This window comes from Neovison vison, chromosome 8, assembly GCF_020171115.1.
Source record: "Neovison vison isolate M4711 chromosome 8, ASM_NN_V1, whole genome shotgun sequence".
Taxonomy (NCBI): Eukaryota; Metazoa; Chordata; class Mammalia; order Carnivora; family Mustelidae; genus Neogale; species Neogale vison.
This window is the reverse complement of record NC_058098.1, coordinates 91,884,245-91,905,483: the sequence shown is the minus strand read 5'-3', so window position 1 is coordinate 91,905,483 and position 21,239 is coordinate 91,884,245. Positions and strand designations below refer to the sequence as shown.

At 47.2% G+C, this 21,239-nt stretch overlaps 1 protein-coding gene across 1 annotated transcript in view; it reads left to right on the top strand.

Moving 5' to 3' along the window:
• Positions 1-21,239, top strand: part of ADD2 (adducin 2) — a 107,123-nt gene that overhangs the window by 41,445 nt on the left and 44,439 nt on the right. Inside the window, exon 2 of the mRNA XM_044261331.1 lies at positions 18,305-18,422. The gene's annotated coding sequence lies outside the window, so the exon portion shown is untranslated. The remainder of the gene's footprint in view (positions 1-18,304; positions 18,423-21,239) is intronic.

Genomic DNA, 21,239 nt, shown 5'->3' with positions numbered 1-21,239 from the left:
GATCTGTAAGTCTCATACTGTATATTTTTGTACCACTTCATCATTTGGTTAGAAATGACTTTGTCGGGGTGCCTGGGTGGCTCAGTGGGTTAAAACCTCTGCCTTCGGCTCAGGTCATGATCCCAGGGTCCTGGGATGGAACCCAGCATCAGGCCCTCTGCTCCGCAGGGAGCCTGCTTCCTCCCCTCTCCCTCTCTCTGCCTGCCTCTCTGCCCACTTGTGATTTCTTTCTCTCTGTCAAATAAGTAAAATCTTAAAAAAAAAAAACAAAAAACGACTTTGTCCTACCTTCCTACGGAATCATGGTGAGATTCTTACCTGCTATGTATAGCACTTAATCCTCTGAACCTCATGGCGGGGAGGGGGAGGGGAGACTGAAAAGAGGCCCATAAACATCACCTTGGGACAACAGAATATCAGCAGTTTCATTTTGCCATTGTTGCCTCCAAAATTAAGGGCAGAAAATACCCTAAAGAGTTTCCCTTCGGTCTCTTCGGGTGCAGAGCTTGCCTCCTGTTGAAGGGCAAAAAGGTTTGGTTGAGGGAAGTTTAAGGTTGGTTGGGGCAACATCTACCTCCTGTCGTGGGCATCAGCAGGGAAGATGCCCCAGTTGCTTGATGCGACATGTGGGCTGACCATTCAGCAGATGCTGCCTAATGAAAGCAGTGACCCGGGGGAACAGCAGAAAGCCTGCGGAGCTCAGCATACATATCTGTAGGGGAGTGCTGAGGGATTTCCCTTTCCCCCAGAGGCCCACCCACAACTCCAGCAAGAGACTGTGCTGCCACAATGGTCAGTGGGCCATCAGAAAGGCCACTGGAAGGGCCTGGGGGTGCCCTCCTTGCATGCTGGTCTGTACCACCTCATTCATTCAGCCAGTTCCTGTGGGGCCTCTCCCATCTCTCAGGCACTATTCTAGATGCTGGGGATACAGCACTGAACAAAATCAGACAAGGCCCTTCCCTCTTAGAACATCCAGTTTAGTGACAAGTGAAAGCCTATTCTAGTCCCTTGTTATTTTTAGAATTTCCAGAAAATAAGTTCCACACAATGAGCTTTTCCCCAGTCACACTCAGTCTCTTCTCCCTAATTGTCAACCTTTTGTTCATGTCTCCTTCTTCCCCCATAGAAGAAGCAATCCCAAGGTCGTAGTGGGTGTGGAGAGTGGGAGCAGGTGCAGATAGGGTCATCCTAGGCAGAACCCTGGGCAAGTAGATGCTCCCTCCTCCCCTGTTGGGGCCCCATCAACCTCTAAAAATGCCTTTCCTTGACTCCTCAGGTGCCCAGGGTCCCTGGAACAATAAAGTAAGGCAGCCTGCATCTTCCCAGTGCATCCCCCTAAGTGTTGCATGTTCCCTACATGTTCCCTGACCCATCAGCCCCTGATGTCTGCAAAGCTCCAGGAAGACAGCTGTCTCATGAGGTCACACCGATGTAGGAAGAGACTAACAAGTATTTGGTCAACTCCTCCAGGAGTCCTGGCCTTTAAAGAGAAGAGACATTAGTCTAAGAAACCTCTGAATGATTGAACTTCCGGCACAGAAGGGTGGATGAGGATGTTTAGGCAGCCTGAAGAGATCTGGGGGCCGAGTGCCACAAGCACCCACTCTGCATCTGTGGCTTCATTTGCCTTGCCTGTCAGATTCATGCAGACTGGTGTCATCTTGCCCTGGCAACTGGCTTTTCCTTACAGGTGCTGTGTGTGTGTGTGTGTGTGTGTGTGTGTGCGCGCGCGCGCGCGCGTGCGTGCACATGTCCAGGTCTTACTAGGTCGCTGTTGAGCTTATGTGTGTCTATGTAATCAACCTGGGCTCAATGGCCCTTTGCAGAGCATCGGTGTTTAAAGCGTCCGAGGTGATGCTCTGCTCACATGTCCCTGTCACTCAGCCCCGGTGGAGTTGCCCTCGTCATCTCCTACCACTTTGTTTCCATGAGGTGGAAGAGACAATATCCTCCACATACACTATCCCAGGACTGCAATTCAAGAAGGGAATAGGACTCATTTTCTTGACACATCTTTCACCAGTTACAAATAGTAGCAACTGCCTATGGGACTCCTGAGAAATTATGAAGTGTTAATTAGCAGAAGCACTGTGTGTTTAAAATATGTGGTGCATTTAAATAACTATTAAATTAAACCTACTTTGCAAAGTTGAGAATCCATCTAGTCCAAAATCTAAGGAGTTGAATTTTGCTGCAAATATTAAGAGGACTGTTTAAATGCTTCTGGAAAGGATAATTTTGTGGTACTTTTGTTTCCTGAGATGTAGAAACCAAGGCACAGAAGCCCAGGGTGACTGGCAGTGGTCACAGCCTGGCTACTCTAATTGATGTGACTCCATCCCTCAGAGGAAAGGTTTGAATCACTCCTCATGTCCAGAGGGCATGTGAAAGGACTGTGGTTATGCCTTAGAATTCACATTTTGCAAACTTGTTGATCTCAGTGATTTGCAACTCTTTTGACTTAAAGGTGAAAATAAAGCATTCCCTGACATTTTCTGCAGAAATGAGGAGGGCAGAGCCAGGAAGGCCAGGTCAGACACTGACCACAAAGTATCCCTGAGTTTTTCTTTGGATGAATCATACTTTCTTGGCCTCAGTTTTCTCACAGGTTTGATGAAGGGAGGTAGGGAGTTGGGCCGTGTATCAGTCAGGCTCTAACAGGGAAAATAGAAACTTCTCTAAGGATCTAAGCAGAGGGCATGTAATGCAGGACATTTACACAGGTAATGGAGAAGGTGAAGCAGATCATGGGGAGGTAGCCCAGAGATTAGCCCCCGTTGGTCACTTCTGCCAGGAAGGAGGCTGCAGGGAAAATGTGGGAAAGTGGTACTATCCCAGCCCTGGGGCAGGGCCACTCACCCTGTGGAACATGGCGGCCTCTCAGATGGGAACAGGGGCCATGGAGGAGATGCCACGTGAAGCAGAGAGGAAGGGAAGAAATGCCCTGGCATCTTCCTTCCATCTTGGGTGGGTGCTTCCTATTGCCCCCAACCCAGCAGGAAGCCAGCTGACATGGAGCCTGCCATGGTCAACAGGGAGGGCTGAGGAATTATTCGCTGGGAGCAACCCAGGCCAGGTTGCTTCCAAAGTCCCCTTAACACTGACATTCAGTGAGAGCCAATGGGCACGTCAGGCCAATAAGGTCAGAATGGTTTTTAATGAGACACCCTGCTCCCATCATCAGAAACAAACATTCCCAAGGTGCACCTAGCATGTTCTGCATTGGACTTGCCTCTATGCAGGGATGATGATGAAAGCCTTCAGGATGGTGTTTGTGGATGAGGGAAGCAGGGAAAGTACAAGGGTAGGAAAAGATGAGAAATTGGAAATAGGAGATGGGTCATACCTGTGAGTGGAGAGCTGAACCCAAAGACAAAGGCGTCAGTGTCTCACCCATGATCTGGGATGATTACTATCTGTGCAAAATTATGATTCCCATCATAAAATAATTCACAGCAGGTCAGTGTCCATAGCATGCTTCTCTGGAATGTTTAATGTATTTTCATACAAGGCACACTTTCCTAGCGTGTCTTCAATCAGTACCCATCAAACTGGATTGGTTTGCAATCCCCTTACTAGGCTACCTCCGCTTGAAGGAGGAAGGAAGGGAAGGGGGACTGGCAGTCACGCTGTGCTGTCAGCTTGGGACAGGCCACCCACACAGGCATTTTACATCTGCAGTGGAATTTGAGGGGTTACCGACCCCCTTTCTTTGGGCTTCAGGCTCTGAATCTGTGGAGTGAAGATGTTGGGGAGCATTCAGGGCTAGCCCGACTCTGCCACTCTGGGATCTGCCCCAAGCCCCAGAAGAAAGGCTCAGGAATGGCCCCTCAAGCCATATGGGAAAAGAGCAGGGGACGCATAAAGGGGACACTTACGCAGCCATGTCCCATGAGGTTCAGCATGAGTGCGTGACTGTGACCTCAAGGACAGATATAAATAATCAGAAGCCTTTTATGATAACTCATGGTTTTGCATTTCTTGACTGTGACATGGGGCATCTGTAGACCACAGAACTCCTGTAAATCCACCTTTCTCTGTGGCCTGTGGCCCCCGCACCTCATATTGCTGCTCCTTTCTCAACACAAGACCTTAAAAACCCCCCAGCTTCCTTGAAGGTCCCTCCTCTCTTTCTCTCCCAGCAACCTTCCCTGTAGATTCTACCTCACGAAGCCCAAAAGAGCCAATGAGGCGAGGCGAGCCCTTCTAGGAGTTTAGGGAGAAGAGGCTGTGGGGAGGGGAGAAGCTGGGAACACTCGAGCATTAATCATTTTTGTCCTGACCCATATACAGTGGTAGCAGGAAAAGATGGCAGTTTGGTGGCAAATGAGAGGTGCCAGAGCCAAGAAGAGGAAAAGAATCAGGCACTGGAGAATGGAAAGACCTTGACCAAGGGAAGAGGAGAGCTGGGGGCTGATGTGAGGTAGAGGGTGGTCCTGTCTGTCTGGGGTGGGCATTTCATGCAGAGGAAGACTGGGGGGAGCTGCTGGCTTGAGGAGCTTGAGAGCCAGGATGACTTTATCCTGTTGTTCAGGAAGAAATGGCATTGTGCCCCTCCCGGTGCCCTGAGACGGTGGCTGACCCAGAAACTCAATCTCCTCCTTTCAGACTGAATGCAGAGGAGGGCTCAAGCTCTCTTAAGTCAGTGCCACAAATCCACTGGAATTGGTACGTGATCTAAAGCCTCGTGGCTCTCTTAGCTACAGACAGTGGGGAGTCTTGGGTGGTCTTGTGAAGCATTTTAGATAAAACCGTGTATATAGATTGGACTGCAGGAGGGGTGCTAGAGAAAGAGATCTGTGGGAAATGAAAGTAGTGAGAATTCAGGCTGTTAGAAACAAAATTCATCTGAGTAAATATAAAGATCAACTTGGCTTTATTCAGTGATTCATGAGTCGGGCAACATCCCATTCAGCAAACAGAAAGGAGTTTGGAGGAGCTGTACAACATGGAAGGGTGTTACAGGCAAAACAGGGGAGAGACAACTAGCAAAAGACTAGAAAAGATTGTTTTGGGAAGGTCACATTGCCTTAGGGGACAGAGCAGGGGGTCTTTTTAGGTGGATGACTTCATCTTCCTTCCTGACCAATGAGGGTCGTGTGACAGATTACATCACTGGCGCTGACCAGAAAATTCCTGACTGGCCAGTTAAGATAACATTTCTTGGCGGAGGTTGAAACTGCAGTTAGGTTAGGTAGTGAGCCCTGTTTTGGTGGATTGGCCTAGCATAAGTAACTCTCTTGGGCTAGTGCTTTTCTTTGTAACAGGCTTCTTGTTTTTCTTTGTAACAAGAAGCCTTGTTACAAAGAAAAACATGGGCCCAGGGAACATCTGTACCTTCTGCCCATTCCTATGTTGGACTTGGCGGAACAGCTTTTTTTTTTTTTTTTTTTTCTTAAACCCAGGCTGTTTTAGTGGGTAAGCTGCTCCATGCCCAGCCTCATCCTGGGACCTACCAGTGGCCTCTCCTCTCTTGTTGACCCTCCTGAGCTTCTCAGTATCAACACACATAGGAGCCCAGGCTACATTACTACTGGCAAGTTCTCATCCCCTTTTCGGACCAAGCATTTTTCACTCCATAAAAACAATAAGGCAGAGGTGCCTGGGTGGCTCAGTTAGTTAAGTGCCTGACTGTTGATTTCAGCTCAGGTCATTATCTCGGGGTCATGGATGAAGCCGCATGTTGGGCTCTGTGCTCAGTATGCAGTCTGCTTGTCCCTCTCCCTCTGTGCCCCCAACTCTCTCTCTCTCTCAATCTCAAATTAATACATAAACAAAAATCTTTAAAAACTATAGGGCAAAGTGCTGACATGTAAGTCTCCACCAAGTTCATTAAAATTAGGAAACTGGGATTCTATCACCAAAGTTTCCATTCTACTAGGAATTATTCTGGGCCCTCCATAAGCCAGGGATGAGGAAATCATATTTTGTTTTTGTCTTTTTTTTCTCTTCATCCAAAAGGATGAGACCACTTCTTGGTTGACCCTGTTAGAGACTGATGAACGGGAGCAGTCAGAACCCATTAGTGCTGCCCCAGTGAGCTGCTGTTCAATTCAGAAGCATCGACCAAGTCTAGGGAGACATGCCAGCAGAGCTCAGTGACTTGCTTCTGCCCTTCATCCTCCAGCTGAAAGGGGGGGGCTTCTCTACTGTCACAGTGGCTGATTGGATCTATAACTTCTGTCCCTTTGTTCCAGGCATCCCCTTTGTCATCACGCTGCTGTTGGTGACAATATGCTCTTAAACCCTTGCTACTCAAAGCTTGGTCTGTGGACCATCAGCAACCGCATCACTTAGGAGCTTCTGAGAAATGCAGAATCTCAGGCCTCACTCCACCCCTGCTAAATCAGAACCTGTAAATTAGCAAGATCCTCGGGCAGTTAGTACACATATTAAGGTTAGAGTAGCCCTGAGACATGTCTAGAGGCCAGAGGTGCAAAAAATGTGTCAGCAGGGCTGTGCTCCCTCCAAAGGCTGTAAGGGAGAATCCTTCCTTGCTTCTTCCAGCTTCTGGCAGCTTCTGGATCTTCCTTGATTTGTGGCTGCATCACTCCCATATCTGCCTGTCTTCATGTGGCCATCTCATCTGTGTGTCTCATAAGGGATAAGTGAATTATCCAGGGGCCCCCCCTGGATAATTGAGGATGACTTCATCCTGAGATTCTTAATTTCATTGTTCGAGATCCTTTTTCCAAATAAGGTCACATTCTCAGATTCTGGGAGTTAAGCCATGGACATATTTTTTGAGGTGTCCCTGTTCAACCCACTACAGACCCCACTGGAATGTTCCCATGCTTCTAAGCTGCATGCTCAGCTGGTCCAGCTTGGTGTTTGGATTCACTCATGCTGCTGACAGCCACCAGGTAATAGCAGCATTATTGAATGTGTCTCCTGTGACAGATACTGTCCTGTGTGTTTTCATGGACAGATCCATTTGACGGCAACAACCTTTTGGGGTTGCTACCATAATTACCGTCCCCACTTTACAGATGAGGAGGCATGGGGTGGTTCAGTAACTCGCCTAAAATCTCACAACTAGTAGAGGTGAACCTAGGATACAAATCAGCAGTCTTCACCAGAATCTACATGCTTTGCCATATCATAACACTTCTGCAATTATGTAATATGTTTCTGAAATTATAGAGGGTTCACAGGGGTAGGAGAGAGATGGCATCAAGGCCCTTTGTCCCACTTCCCAGAGAGGCTGGGCACAAAGAAGGCAAAGATGGAGGGTGTGCAGCTGTCCTGCCTCTGCCCTGTAGTGTCGGGAGGTTGGGGGACCCCCAGGTATTATTTATTCTGCCCCGAAGTCTTTTTCACTTAACCCTATATAGGTGTACTTTTCCATGAGACAGCTTGCCCAAGCTAAATGCCTATGGGTGTTTCTTATCAAAGACGTTTTCAGGTGAATGTTTAGTGTGGCTTCCTACACTCTCAGTATGGATCATGTCTTGGGCTCATACATTCCATTTATTTATTAACCATATGTGAAACTTTGCTTAATTTGCTTTAAATGCCTTTGTTTTGAGTGATGAGGAGTGGGCTCTCCCCCTATATTTGTTCTCTTTATACCCTCCATGATTTTCTGCCTCGGCTTCCAATCCTTTGCCACTTTTATTTTTCCCAGATTGAAAACCTCCCCCCTTTCTTTGATTCTAAGCTCGACTGCCAGGAAGGGCCCGAAGTCCTCCCTTCCCAAGGCACAAACATGTCAGATGGATGGGCACAATGTGCCTGTAATAAATAGCCAGGTCAGGGAGGTCAGGGAATTAGCTGGAAAAACCTGTAACCAGTCCAAGCAGTCTTGTCAGTAATGCAAGGAGCATCATAACATCACTGGAATCTCTAGATTTACCTGCTCGATGGAGAAGTGGAACCCACCATTTAGAACTGCCCATTGACCCAAAATCTACCTGTGTCTTTAGTACAGAAATTCAGTAGCAAATATAACCTGCCTAATTTTATTAAGCTGAGTTTCACAGATACATTGACATTCCCTTGAGAACATTTGATGGGGCAGTGAGCCATCAAATATATGCTTGCTGGCAAGATGGAATCCAGATGGCAGTTTTAAAAATTCAGTTGTTATAATGTCAATACACCACAGGAAGAATGATTTAATAGTAGCACCTAACATTTACTGAGCTCACATTATTTACTAGGCCCTGTGTTTCATATCTTATTTTATATAATCCTCTGAGGAGATTCTATTCCTCTCGCCATTGTACAGATCAAGAAACTGAGGTTTAGAGAAATTAATTAATTTGCCAAGTACACACAGTTAGACAGATGCAGAGCTGGGATTTGATCCAGGGCCCTTAATGCTTTCCAGAACATGGATTCTTAGCCACAAGGCTGTATGGTGGAGCCAGCTCCCTGGGTATAGGGAGACAGCTTTGGGCTTCTACTGAGTTATTTACCACTCCGCCCACCCCTTCAATAACTGTTAATTTTCCCTCTTTGCCTCAAATCTGTCTACTCTCAGTTGAGAAAATGCAAGGCAGATCTCCATGGCAAATCTGGGAGGTTTCTGAAAGAGAGGATATAGGAGATGGGAACTAGCGTTTGTTGAGCACCTACTGTGTGCTAGGCCCTCTGGAGAACGCTTCCAGCCACAGTGGTTTTCATCCACTCAGTGAATCAGAAATCCAGGGGCTGGGTTCATCTCCATGTTTGTCTCATCTTGTCTCTTAAGCTTTGGCCTTCTCATCCTAGTCTAGTCTAGCCTTAGGACATGATCCTTCTGTTTCACGAAGGAGGAAGATGCTTCCTCAGAAGAACATGGGTGTGTGCGAAGTGAAATATGTTTGGCAGTTGGGCACATCAGTCTGCCTTGTGGTCGCCAATATAGGATCACTGCCTGGTGGAAGCAGGACTGGCAGCCAACAAACCTCGTCTGCCCAAAAACCTTGGGTCAGGGTTCACGGGCCTCTTCTAAAGCCTCATGGCCTCTTTCTCCTGTCCCATAGCTTGGCTTCCTGACCCGGTAGATGACCTGCCACCCATATGTGAAGAGAAGTCCCAAAGTTGGTGACCTAGCTTCTAAGTTGGGTTTCCATACTTCCTCAATTCTTTTTTTTTTTTAAAGATTTTATTTTTTTGACAGAAAGAGACACAGAGAGAGAGGAAACACAAGCAGTGGGAGAGGGAGAGGGAGAGGGAGAAGCAGGCTTCCTGATGAGCAGGACCCTGGCTCAATCCCAGGACCCTGGGGTCATGACCCGAGCAAGACAAACGCTTAACCGACTGACACAACCTTAATTCTAAGGTACACATTTCCCCTACATGTCAGCATCTCTGAAATTGGGATGTGTCTTCCAATTAATGATGACATACAATTACAACTGGCAGTGGTTTTCTTCTTCTAGTAATACCTAAAATAACAGCATATCAACCAGTGGTATCTTAGATTTGAAGAAATACCGTGATGCCAATGTTTATTTTCATCCCTCACTGTCAAATCAATACCTGGGCTTGTATCTTTCTGCCTTCACTTGAGGCCTGACTCAAAAGTCTTCCTTGTGTTCATCTGTATGACTAGCTTCCCATGTCATTTCTTCAAGTAGGAGGTATCCTGGGAGTGAAGCTGACTGAGTGTCCAGGATCTGATATTGCCATGATGCTTATCTTTCATTCCCTTCTTCCTAAATATTATCAGTAGTTTTATGGGATCTCGGGAAATTATGAAGCAGGAGGTCCTATTTTAAGATTTGTGGATTCACCTATTTATGTCCTCAAGTCTGATGTTAAGAGACCCATTGCCTAGAAATGAGTTTGATTGAAGGAGTACCCATTTTATAACCTAGATGCAGGATTGGGTTGTTTTCCTTGATAATTGTCCTTTTATATCTTTGATCTTATGTGAACTGATTATTAAAGTAATTGCTGTGGTCCGCTAGTACAGAAATTGCCACATGGTATTAAAAGTCACCATTCATTGTATGTACACTGCATCTATTTCCAGCAAACCTGTGGTTTCCTCATCACCTTTTACTAGAAACTATTTTCCCTATGTATTGTATCTTAGGGGACTTGATTTCATCTTATTTGAGAATAAAGGGAAGGGAAAAGCAATTAGAAGTGTCTTGAGAAATGGCACTTCAGAGGAATACAGATGATCTGGGGCACTTGAAAGAAGCACGTGCTTCTTGTAATAATCTGCTATAGGAATCACAAGAAAAGAGTTGGAGCGTGACTTGGTTTCCTCTGTACAGTACAAAAAGACACAGCTTCTAAGAAATAGGAGAGGACAGCCTAGCCTGAAGGGGCTGAGGGAAAACTGGACGTAAAGGAAAGGGTGCCACAGATAATATGTCCCATGCTATCATGAGACGCACACTCATTCACAGAATTAACGTTGGTGAAGTGGGAAATAATGACAGACTGTCAGAATGCAAGGAAAGTGTCAATAATAAAACTAATGAGAGGAAAAATGAAAAATTTAGAGAACAGAGATTCGGCATCCTAATAACTGGTAACTGGTGATCCTGAAGGAGACATCAGAACTAAGTTAATAGAAGACTATCTTGAAGTTAAAAAGGAAAAAAAAAAAAAAGATGACTATGTTGTTCAGGGTAGGCTGTCTGCTGTAAGAGCAAGCTCAGCATCTCCAATCAGATGCTCAGTGGGCTGCCTTCAGGGACACCATGGCTCCTTCCATTTGGTGGCTGCACTATCCCCAAGGGCCCCAGAATTTCTATAGGACCCTCTGCATCCAGGAGAGAGGCAAGAAGGCATTTCTGCTCTTAATGGCCTGGGTTACAGGTGATGCACATCACTTCTGCTTATAACCCATTGACTTATATTCCACATCACCCTCGTGAGAAGAAAGAGGGGGTGCTGGGAAATTGGGTACTCAGGAGGAAGAGCAGTGGGTTTGGTGAGCACATGGCATTGTCCTTGATGCAAACACACACACACACACACACACACACACACAGATATGAAGAGAAGTTGAAATTGTTCCTCCTTAACACCTTCACAATAAAATCCAAGCCGTATAGAATCACAGGGAGGACCACAGAGCAGAGAAGGTCAAACAGCATGCCTCCTGTTTTTTTTTTCTATCTTTGTGCTGACACTCTGTGACAGTCTGAACCCCTATTCTCAGGCTTTGGGGATATCTCTGCATGGATATCCAGAGGCCAGTAGAGTTTCCCGTGTGAGCCTTTAGACCCTCTCACCCTTTAACACATTTCCTTACCATCCCTTCTTCCTGGGCCTGTGAAGTCTTCTTTCCCACACCCCAACTCAGCAAAGCCTGAGTGTCACTGTGGTTGTGAATTTTTATAGCTTCTTTCGCCTGGAGAGGGGTGAGATGGTGTCAGATTCCTTTCTAGTTCTAGATGCAAGGTGTTCTTATAATTTTCTCTTTTGCCCAGTTAGGGAAATGCTGCTGACAAAACAGTTCTGACCTGAATGTGCTAAAAGAGCATTTGTTTTCACCTCTGTGGCCTAGGATGAACTTTATTCTACTAGACATAGAAGGACACGTCATCCCATAGCTGTTTCCTAGATTTCTTGGCTGGAAATGGGACTGGTGGGCAAGGGTCATCCTGCCACATGGTTCAGTGGGTTATGTTTCACCTTCCTACTGAAGAACAAAATGTTCTCAGATTAGGTCAAAAAGCAGAACCCACTGTTTTATGTTTGAACTTGACCGAGGTGATGCTTTTCAAAACACGGCATCTTTTGGTCTTCGGTGCAGTCTTGCCAGAAGTGAAGGGTAAAGCTGACTGCTTAGAAGTATCTGTGACTGGATTCTAGGACAGCCTGAGGTGTGGAACATTGAATCCAGGGAATGTCTGTTCAATTAGACAGTCTTTTTGACGACCTTTTTATCCACAGAGTGTGCAAGTTTGGCTGACCTTTTCACTGAAGGGCCTGAGTATGTAAGCCTGAACCCGGCCTTCCTGATACCTCAGCATTGCCTCTGCATCACCAGGGTTTCCTGAACCCCCTTTCTTTCCCCTTCATTGAAGCTGTGGTTTTATGATTGGGCAGAGATATCCAACAAGTGGATTAAAGCTTAACGCTGGAGACTCAAGGTTGGGGCCTCCCTGGAACCCCATGGTTTATGAGCCTCTACCAGAGCTCTGTGCCCCCAATACTGTAGTGATCTCTCTATGGTCCACACCTTGCCCCAGCTCCATCATGGGCCTTTTGAAAGCAGGGATTGTGAATTAGACTCTTTGGTGTCCCCATGCCGGAAATCAGAATGAGAATTATCCTTTAAGTGGCTGGCTTCATCCTTGAGGCTTCTTCAAAGAATATGAAGCCTGGACCTCGGGCTTTCGCTATTTGCTGATTTCCATTCCCCACCTTCCTACCAGGTCTCTTGCATGTGATGGAGGGGAGGAATGCTTGGTGAAGCGGCAAGCGAGACCAGGCTCTGGAACCAGATAGGTTCAAACTAGGCTCTGACCTTGAATAGTTCTGTAGCCCCAACCAGGTCATTCCATTTCCTGGAGCCTCCAGCTCCACATGGGAAAGCCAGTGCAGTGAGCCCTGCACTACAGTGCTAAGAAGGGCCCAGCACACCCCTACCCATCTGGGTTTAACAGCTTGAATTTTGTTGATTGAATAATGGCTTCCTTCAAGATCTAACCCAGAACTTTGATCCTCATAAATGTGGATCCTGGTGTAGGGGGTATGGGGTAACTTGGTGACAGGCATGAAGGAGGGCACGTGATGTGATGAGCACTGAGTGTTCTATGCTTCTATGCAACTGATGATTAGCTGAACTCTACCTCTGAAACTAATGATGTGCTCTTTGTTGGCTAATTGAATTTAAATAAAAAAATAAATGTAGACCCAGGGTTTCCAGTCTCCTGTTCCAAAAACATTGAATACATACATTTATTTTCGGTTTCCTTGTGTGTGTATGATTATACAGGAATACTTATATACATATATGTGTATATATAGGATATACATATCTATAGACAGGAAACTGAAAATAAATGTATATATTCAATATATCTATAAAGATATATATAGGAAACTGGAAAAAATATATATTGAGAGACAGAGAGAGAGAAATAAACAGATATACACCATCATTTCAGAGATGGTCTGAAATGAATGTGTTCAATGCTTGCTATACACACACACAGTTTTATTTGTATTCATATTTTTCACCTTAATATGACTATGGGCCTCTCTACCAGGCAGGAGCCAAATCTCACTTCTTTTGGAAATCTTTCCGCTCATGCCCAGTTCCAGTATTGCTTTACTCTTTGGCATGAGTAGATACTCCACAAATAATTGTGCTTGTCCAGTGAGAGGGAATGGGACTGATTTTAAGTGGCTTTTCTCTCAAAAAGCCTGGGTCCATTCATTCCATAGCAGTGCAATTTTTGGATAATACAAGAATGAGAAAAAAGTACCTACCAACCATTAGGTCTGGGGTTTTTTAGGAGAAGGCTTTTAAAATTCCCTGGACTTTTCTGGGAAAGGATGCGTCAGGGATGCTCAGAAATGGGCACTTCTTAGACCTGCAGCAGTCCAGGGGTTAATGGATTCCTCCTGCCCAGGGTTCCAGAGATGGACGGAGGGAGACTGTACCATTTCTCTCCTTCCTCCTTCTCCCTTTCTTCTTCTTCTTTTTTAAAAAGATTTTATTTATTTGACAGACAGAGATCACAAGTAGGAAGAGAGAGAGGAGGAAGCAGGCTCTCTGCAGAGCAGAGAGCCCGATGCGGGGCTCGATCCCAGGACCCATGACCTGAGCTGAAGGCAGAGGCTTTAACCCACTGAGCCAGCCAGGTGCCCCCTCCCTTTCTTCTTTTAAACTATTTTTGTCCTAGATGGTCACAGCCGTTGATACCTAAAGCAGGACTTGGGAAATTCGGAAACGTGTGAAGAAGCCCATGATAGGCTTCCCCCAGAATCCCGCCCTGCAGAGGCGTGAGCTTTCTCTTTATCTGAATACGCCAGTCAGGGCGTGGTCCAACCTCTTGTTGGGCAGGTTCCCTTTACTCTGGAAAGTAACAGCAAGCCCGCAACTGTCTCCTCTCTCCCTTCTGGAAGTCTCAGGGATCGGTGAGCGTGGGTTCTGACTCCAAGTCTAAGGCTTGGAACAGACGCTGTGCTGAGGGGCCGGGGGCTGGGGGCCAGGGGCTTTCCAAGGCTGGCACTACTCCGTGGGGAGGCCATGCCCAAGGCGGTGGTGGGGGTAGCTGAGAGCAATCGCTGGCAGCATCTTTCCATTTTGGGCTCAGTGTGCTCAGACTGTCCGTTCCTGTAGGGACACTTCCCATGGGCGGGGCAGGAGATACGCACCTGCCTCTCTTAGGTGCACATGGAGCTTCCACAGCTTCTAATAAAGAGTCTCACAATGTGGGCATCTGTTACTCTCCTTCTAGACCTTCTGTTCCTTTTATAGCTGCTAGGAATGATCCATAGAAATATAATTTTATACTCCAGTGATTACATATACCTGGTCTTCAGTGGGACAGGGAGGAAAATGACTTGTGACTGAATGATGATTTGCGTTCCCCAGCTGCTCTCTGAGGAGGGTGCATCCCGGCTGGAGTATTTCTTGAGTAGGGGTCAAGGGTGTGAGGATGCAAACTGGCGATCCTGAGAGGGAGCCACAGGGCTCCCCTGAGCAAAGAGTTGAGGGTCTTGGGGCAGGGGCAGAGGTGGGGTTGCTGGAGGGAAGAGGTGAAAGAGACAGATAAGGGGGCACAGCTGAATTTTGGAGGACCAAACGGGTTGCAGTTGATGGCATGTGGAATCTATTGTTTTCTCCTCTGTCTCCCCATAATCGTTGTATTGTGAAGTTGGATTTGTTAGTTTAAGAGTTGTATTCGATTGCTGGAATTCTGCTTCCAAATAGGCAAGAAGAATATAGCTGCCAGAGAGGGTCCAGCCATTTGGGGGTCATACAACAAAAGGATATTTTGTTTTAAAGGGGGAGATTTGGGCACTAAGGAACCTACCATTCTTACCTCTACCAACATTTGGCACCTTGCTAAGAACTCTCTCCCCACATGGTTTCATGAGCTCCTGTAGGGCCTCTCTCCCCACTGGGGCCCCAGTGCTGCTTTGCAGAACCCGCCCAACTTGCAATGCACTGTTACTAGAGATCCATTCAGCATCTACCTGACACCAGGTCTTATGGCAGAGCATGAAGAACAGAGGAGTGCCACAGACACAGGCCCTGCCTATTAGGAGCTCATGGTAATAGTCTGTGGCCGTCAGATAGTACGTGAAACAAAGGAGGTGAGTGAAGGTGATGTGAGAGCCAAAGGGACAGGGGTGTAGGTGGGAGGCTTCCAGGAGGAGAGGACAGCCTGAACGGAAGGGAGAAGGAAAAGAGGAAAGTGTTCTCTGGACAAAGGCACAGAGGTAGGAACCAGCCTAGTCCCTTCCAGGTCCTGTAAATAGCCCCAGAATACCCATGAGAGGCAGGCGGGGTGGGGGCGGCACTGAGATACTCGTGGGGCTTTGTGTGCCAGGTAAGAGTCAGGATAGCATTCAACAGGGTGGCAATCCTCAAGAGGAAGGAGGTGGGCAAAGAGAAAAGGGAGGGCCCCCTCCCTGCCCCCCATTCTCCGATTGGGAATGGATGGGCTTGAATTTCCAGCATGGAGCATGTGTTTGGTTTGAAAAAGCAAATTGAGAATTAAAACTTTATATCTGATAAATGTAAAAAGGATACCTGTTGCAATCTAAATTTGACTGAGTTTTGGCTAGAGGAGCAGGAATTGGGGAAAAAGAAAGAGAAGGAATACTCCCCAGGTGATGGGAGCCTCAGGTGGGATTTTAGCAGGGTGGTGACAGGCAGGGGCCAGTTTTGCACCTTTAGAACAATAACTCTGGCCACTGATTGGATGGTGGATATGAGAGAGGAAAGACTGCACAGACCATGAAAGGGATGGAGAGATGGCAGGCGTGATTCAGCACCTTGTGTTCTGGGCAGGGAGGTATTTAGTGGACAGAAAACCAGAGAACTTGGTGACAGAGAACGTGCACAGGGCAAGAAAGGGAGGAGTTAGGCTGCATTCTACAACCCTTGGTGGGACGGGTCCCACCAACCCTTGCTGGGTAGTGTCAGGGAGGGGGGAGTAGCTGGGGAAGGGAGGCTCTGGTGTACAGGGTAGCCTGGTTCTGAGAAGTCAGTTTTAAAGTGGCTGTGGAACATCTGACTGAGCAGAGGTCCTCGAGCATCTGTGACGTGTCCGTGTTCACGCTCTAGTGGGCGACCATCTAGGGCTGGGATCCTATGTCCAACTCTTTCCACCTTGCAGCCCAGCTTGACTGGTCATGGAGACAAGGAACAGGTGGGCCTGAGATGTTAGGCCTCCCAGGAGGTGTCAAGCACCGTGGGGGTGGGTGCTGCTTTTCTCATGATATAGAGTTGCTTGCTTCTTAGCTCTGTCCCAGGGGTGTGAATGGTTGGAAGGTAGGTTCTCAAAACACATGCTGGGGAAACCAAAGGCTGAATGGCTGGTGACACCAGCCTCGACATTGCAGCAGGTACAGGCTCAGAGGGTTGTCACACCGGGGTCCCCTGAGGTCCACCCAGGGTGACAGCTCAACCCCAGTTGCTAGACCCTTTGGAGTGGCCCTGGCATCATGTCTCTTTCTCATTAAGAATTGGTGCCTGTCCTGGCCCTGCTTAGCCTGACTGTGCAATCAGAGATCTGATAGTTTTGGTACCACAGGGGAATGTTTTACAACATTTGCCTATGATACCTCTTAGACGTGTTTTCATTTTAATCAGGGGATAATACCGTAACCTAAGGAATGAAACTCTAATAGTGGAATTTCAACACCAGTAGACATTGGGATGGGAATTATTGTGTTCACTGTATACATCTACTGTATACTGGGGGACAGATGCCTGTCTTCTTACAAAATGGCACAGGACACTTCTGGGGGCAAAATATTAGTTCTTTCCATGGACACAAGAAATAGCTCAGACTCTGAAAATCCAAATCTTAGCAAGCTCTGGCCATGAGACCACCTCATATTTCTGTGGCACAGGCTTCTGGGGAAGGGGAAGAAACTGGTGCTTCAGGTAAGACAACTTAAAAGGGTGCAGGATTAGTCCTTAGGGGACAGCCGTGGTCACCCCTCAGAAGAACAGCACCCAGGGGTATGTCAGTTAACCCTGCATAGAGCCAGCCGGGCTCCCTGGGAAGGAGGGGTCCTTTTCCTGTTGGTGGGCATTGAAAAGAAGCAGCATGAGGTTGTGCCTGTGACCCTGTTCTAGCTAAAAATAAGACTAATGGGAGGAGAACCCCAGCTGACAGCTGGATGTGCAGAGCATAGAGAAGAGGTTATGGAAGCAGCTTCCAGGTCCCTGACTAGAGTCTTGAGCATCAGGACTGGGCTCAGGCTGTCCTGGCTGGGCTGAGAAGGAAACTGTGCCTCAGTGGGCATGCAGTATCCTGGCCTTCCTCAGCCACACCGTACCGACCATGATGGATTCTCTCTGCCCCTCAGTGGGAAGTCCAGTCTTTCCAGATGCTTTGCTGTAGGCAGTGCTGGATCAGGGATGGAGCTGAATTGGCCAGTGTGGAAGGATGGGTGGGGACTGGCCCCAGCCATGTGGCAATAAGAGTTGGTGTCCAGGATGCTGCCAGCCCTGGGGGAGGCAGGCCTCCTTACTCTGAGCAACAGAGTGCCCCAAATGGAAAACTATCTCTTGTGGTTTTGTTTGTTTAAATATTTTAACAATTAACCCTTTGAAGACCTTGATCCCCAGTAGTAACTCGTCCCTGTTTGTAAGATACTGATGCTTGGTGAAGTTGTCTTGAATCCAAATGATGGCCTGTGCACCTCTAAAACCCTTCCGCTGTCCTGGGGTGTGATATCCCTCAGGCAGCTTCTGCTTCTGCTTCTTCAGCTCTCCAAAACACTCTCATACCGGTGTCTATGAATTGTGTAGCAACTAGTGAAGTACTGGGGGGTGGTATCAGGAAGGGGTCATCATGCCTTCCAGTCTGGCAGGTGGGACCCCTCGGGGCTCACGCAGGAGTTCCACATCCTACTTGCTCCTCTGTGGAGAGCAGCTTCTCTCCTCACGTCCTCAAAGCCAGGACTCTGAAGAGATTTTCCAGTTCCTCTCTTTGAAAAGAATTTTGATCCGACTCATAAAGATAATGAAGATTTCTGCACCTTTCATAGGCATAATTTGCTTTTAAAATAAAATTTCATTTCTAGTTTATTTTTAAGAATTTCTCAGCAGTCCTGAAAATAAATCAGCACGTAATGGTACTGCAAAACCGGGGTGAGGAGCCCTGGTGGTGCACACAAGACCCTAATGTTTGTTGTTTGTGTCTCTCAGCTTCCATCCAGATGTTTGAAATCCAGTAGATGTGGTCGGTGTCCCTGAGAACAAAGAGAGGTGCACGGGCCGAGCACTGAGAAGCAGCAGCCTGGGACAAGGCTGGTCCAGCCTCCCGGTAATTTGTTGGCAGTTTTTGGTGATGGTGGGGGGTGAGGCACACTTGTTGTTTGGGTCTGTCTCACGAGGATGAGCTTCCAGTCACCAACAGGATTAGGGGAGTCACTGCCATGGTTTCCCCCAATCCTGCTGACTTGTGGAGCTACCGCGGGATCTGAAGGACTTTAGAAGGCGGTAGTGCAACCCCCTGTGGGGGCAGAAGCCCTTCTACAGCATCCTGGAGTTACCTGATTCTGAGGAGAGAGTGCACTGCCTGCCTTGGCTGCCTGACCCACCTTCCTGTTCCCAAGCAGCTTCTGCTGGTGCAAAGCTGTCCATTGCACCCTCCACTGAATCCTTTTTATCTCCTGTGGGCCCTGGAGGCTCTAAGGAATAAGCTCAGTTCCTCTTCCACATGGCAGCCCAGCAGACATTTGGGGACAAGTGGGGTGCAAGAGGGTCTGGAGCCAGAGACAATCCTGGTTGAGACCGTGACTCCATCATTATCTGTGTGATCTTGGGCAAGTTAGCTAACCTCTTTGCAGTGCAGTTTATCTGTAAAACAGCAACAATGACATCTGCCCTATGAAGTAGTCCTGGGAATGAAAATAAATCATGAATAGAAGTTGCCTAGTACTGTTCTACCACCAATTCTCTGATGCAAATGAATGTCCTATGGTTCAGCTCAATTCTGACACTGCTGAGTTAGGGGCCACACAGGTTACTACCACAAGTTACAGGGCGAGGTCACCGATCAAACTGCCCCCACTTCAGAAGCCACAAGTAGGGTGCTCAGGCCACTGCACTCGTGACTCACTAGGCTATAAATTTGAGGGTCCCCATGCTGCCCTTTCGTCGCTCACTTCCTATAACAACTCACAAAACTCACTGAAGGCACTGGAATTGTGATTACAGTTTTAGTAGAAAGGATTCAACTCAGGAACAGCCAAACGGAAGCAATGCACAGGGCAGGGCCTGGGGAGGGTGGGGGATTAGAGCAGAGCTTCTGTGCCCCCTCCTTGTAGAATCTGGGTGCATCACCACCCCAGCATACCAATCAGGAAGCTCCTCCAAGCCTTGATATTTTTAATGGTGGGCTTTCTTACTACTAGGCATAATGGTTTAAAGCAACTGCAACTTGTTTGAACTCCATCTCCAGCCCCTCCCCCACCTGTCCTCCATGGTTTGTGGGGACAAGGTGCTGAAGTTCCAAACCTGTAACCATGTGCTTAGTCTTTCTTGGTGGCCAGTCCCTCCCTTGAAACATCGAAGGGCCCACCATAAGTCAACTTGTTAGCATGGATTCAGGTTCCATGAAATGAGCTCGTCGTGAATAATAAAAGACCCTCCTAATGTTTTTTTGGATACTTTAGAAATACCAAGGTTTTTTGAAGTTCTGTGCCAGAAACTGGGGAGAATGACCATATATATGTATATATATAAATATATATATATATTTAAGATTTTTATTTATTTATTTGACAGACAGAGATCACAAGTAGGCAGAGAGGCAGACACAGAGAGAGGAGGAAGCAGACTCCCTGCTGAGCAGAGAGCCTGATGCGGGGCTCCATCCCAGGACCCTGGGATCATGACCTGAGCTAAAGGCAGAGGCTTTAACACACTGAGCCACCAGGGGCCCCCAGATATATTCTTTAAGATATCAAACCTGGCCCGTCGAGCAGTGGCCTCTGATGCTCACCACTCTGCTTATCCTCTTTGTTGTGATCTCCAACTTGACATGTTCCCAGTATTTGGTCAGAGAACTAGTCATTCTCATCAGTCTTTTTCTGGATGTTCTTTTTGTTAATATAGCTCAAGATTGAATTAGTTCTTTGGACTACAACATGTAATTACAGTCATTGAGTATGCACCTGTTTACAGTTGAATCATGAGCCTCTCATTACTCGAGTTCCTAATGCTATGATAATTCCAGCCCCTAAATGACACATAATAAGAGCAAATGCTTAATAGCACTTGATACACACCAGGCACTGTTTTAAGTACTTCACATACATTAACTCATCTACATCCTCACAACAGCCTAAAAAGGTAGCTAAATAGTTCAATCCCATTTTATACACAGGGAAACTGAGGCACAAGAGGTTAGTAACTCACCCAGCAAGACAACACAGTGGCATAGTTAAGATTGGAACTCACCGTCTTCTTGTTCCAGAGTCCATGCTTTTAACCATTAAGCCACACTGCACATAATGTTGGTCACCTATGCAACACTTTGGAAGGGAAGGAAGGAGCACGAAAGGATGTCCCTGGTTCACAGAGTCAAAGGGTGGTTTCCTCTGGGCCCCATTGTCATGGTGAGGGTGTCAAGGCTTCCATTTTCTACCCCATTCCCATTAGAGCATCTGGAGTAACCATCTGGGGATAGGCTCTGAGAAGTGCAGGCAGGCCTAGGGTACATGTTGGTGTGGGCTCCCTGCCCAGCAGGACCTGGGCTTCTTTGTTCCTTGTGTTTCAGGGAGGGAATTGCTACTTCAGGCCTTCACAGACCCATTGCTGGGAATGCAGCCATTCCCAGAGGAAGAAAGAAGATTTAGGCTAGAAATAGAAAAGATTTAGGCTAGAAACATTCAGTACTGGGCTGTACTTGGCCAAAATGACCCAAATCCCAGAGAAGCTGAGAGTTCAGGGGGCTCTGGAGCTGGTGGGGCCTGGAGCCATGAGAATACAGGGCATTCATCCCCATGTGCATATCCATGGTACCCATTGGGAGGTTGCTTGTTTTGTTTTTTTAAAATAACATCAAAGATCAGGACTACAGAAGCGCTAAAGAGAATTTAAACAGGAAGGGCAGTGCCTCTGGAAAAATGTCTGC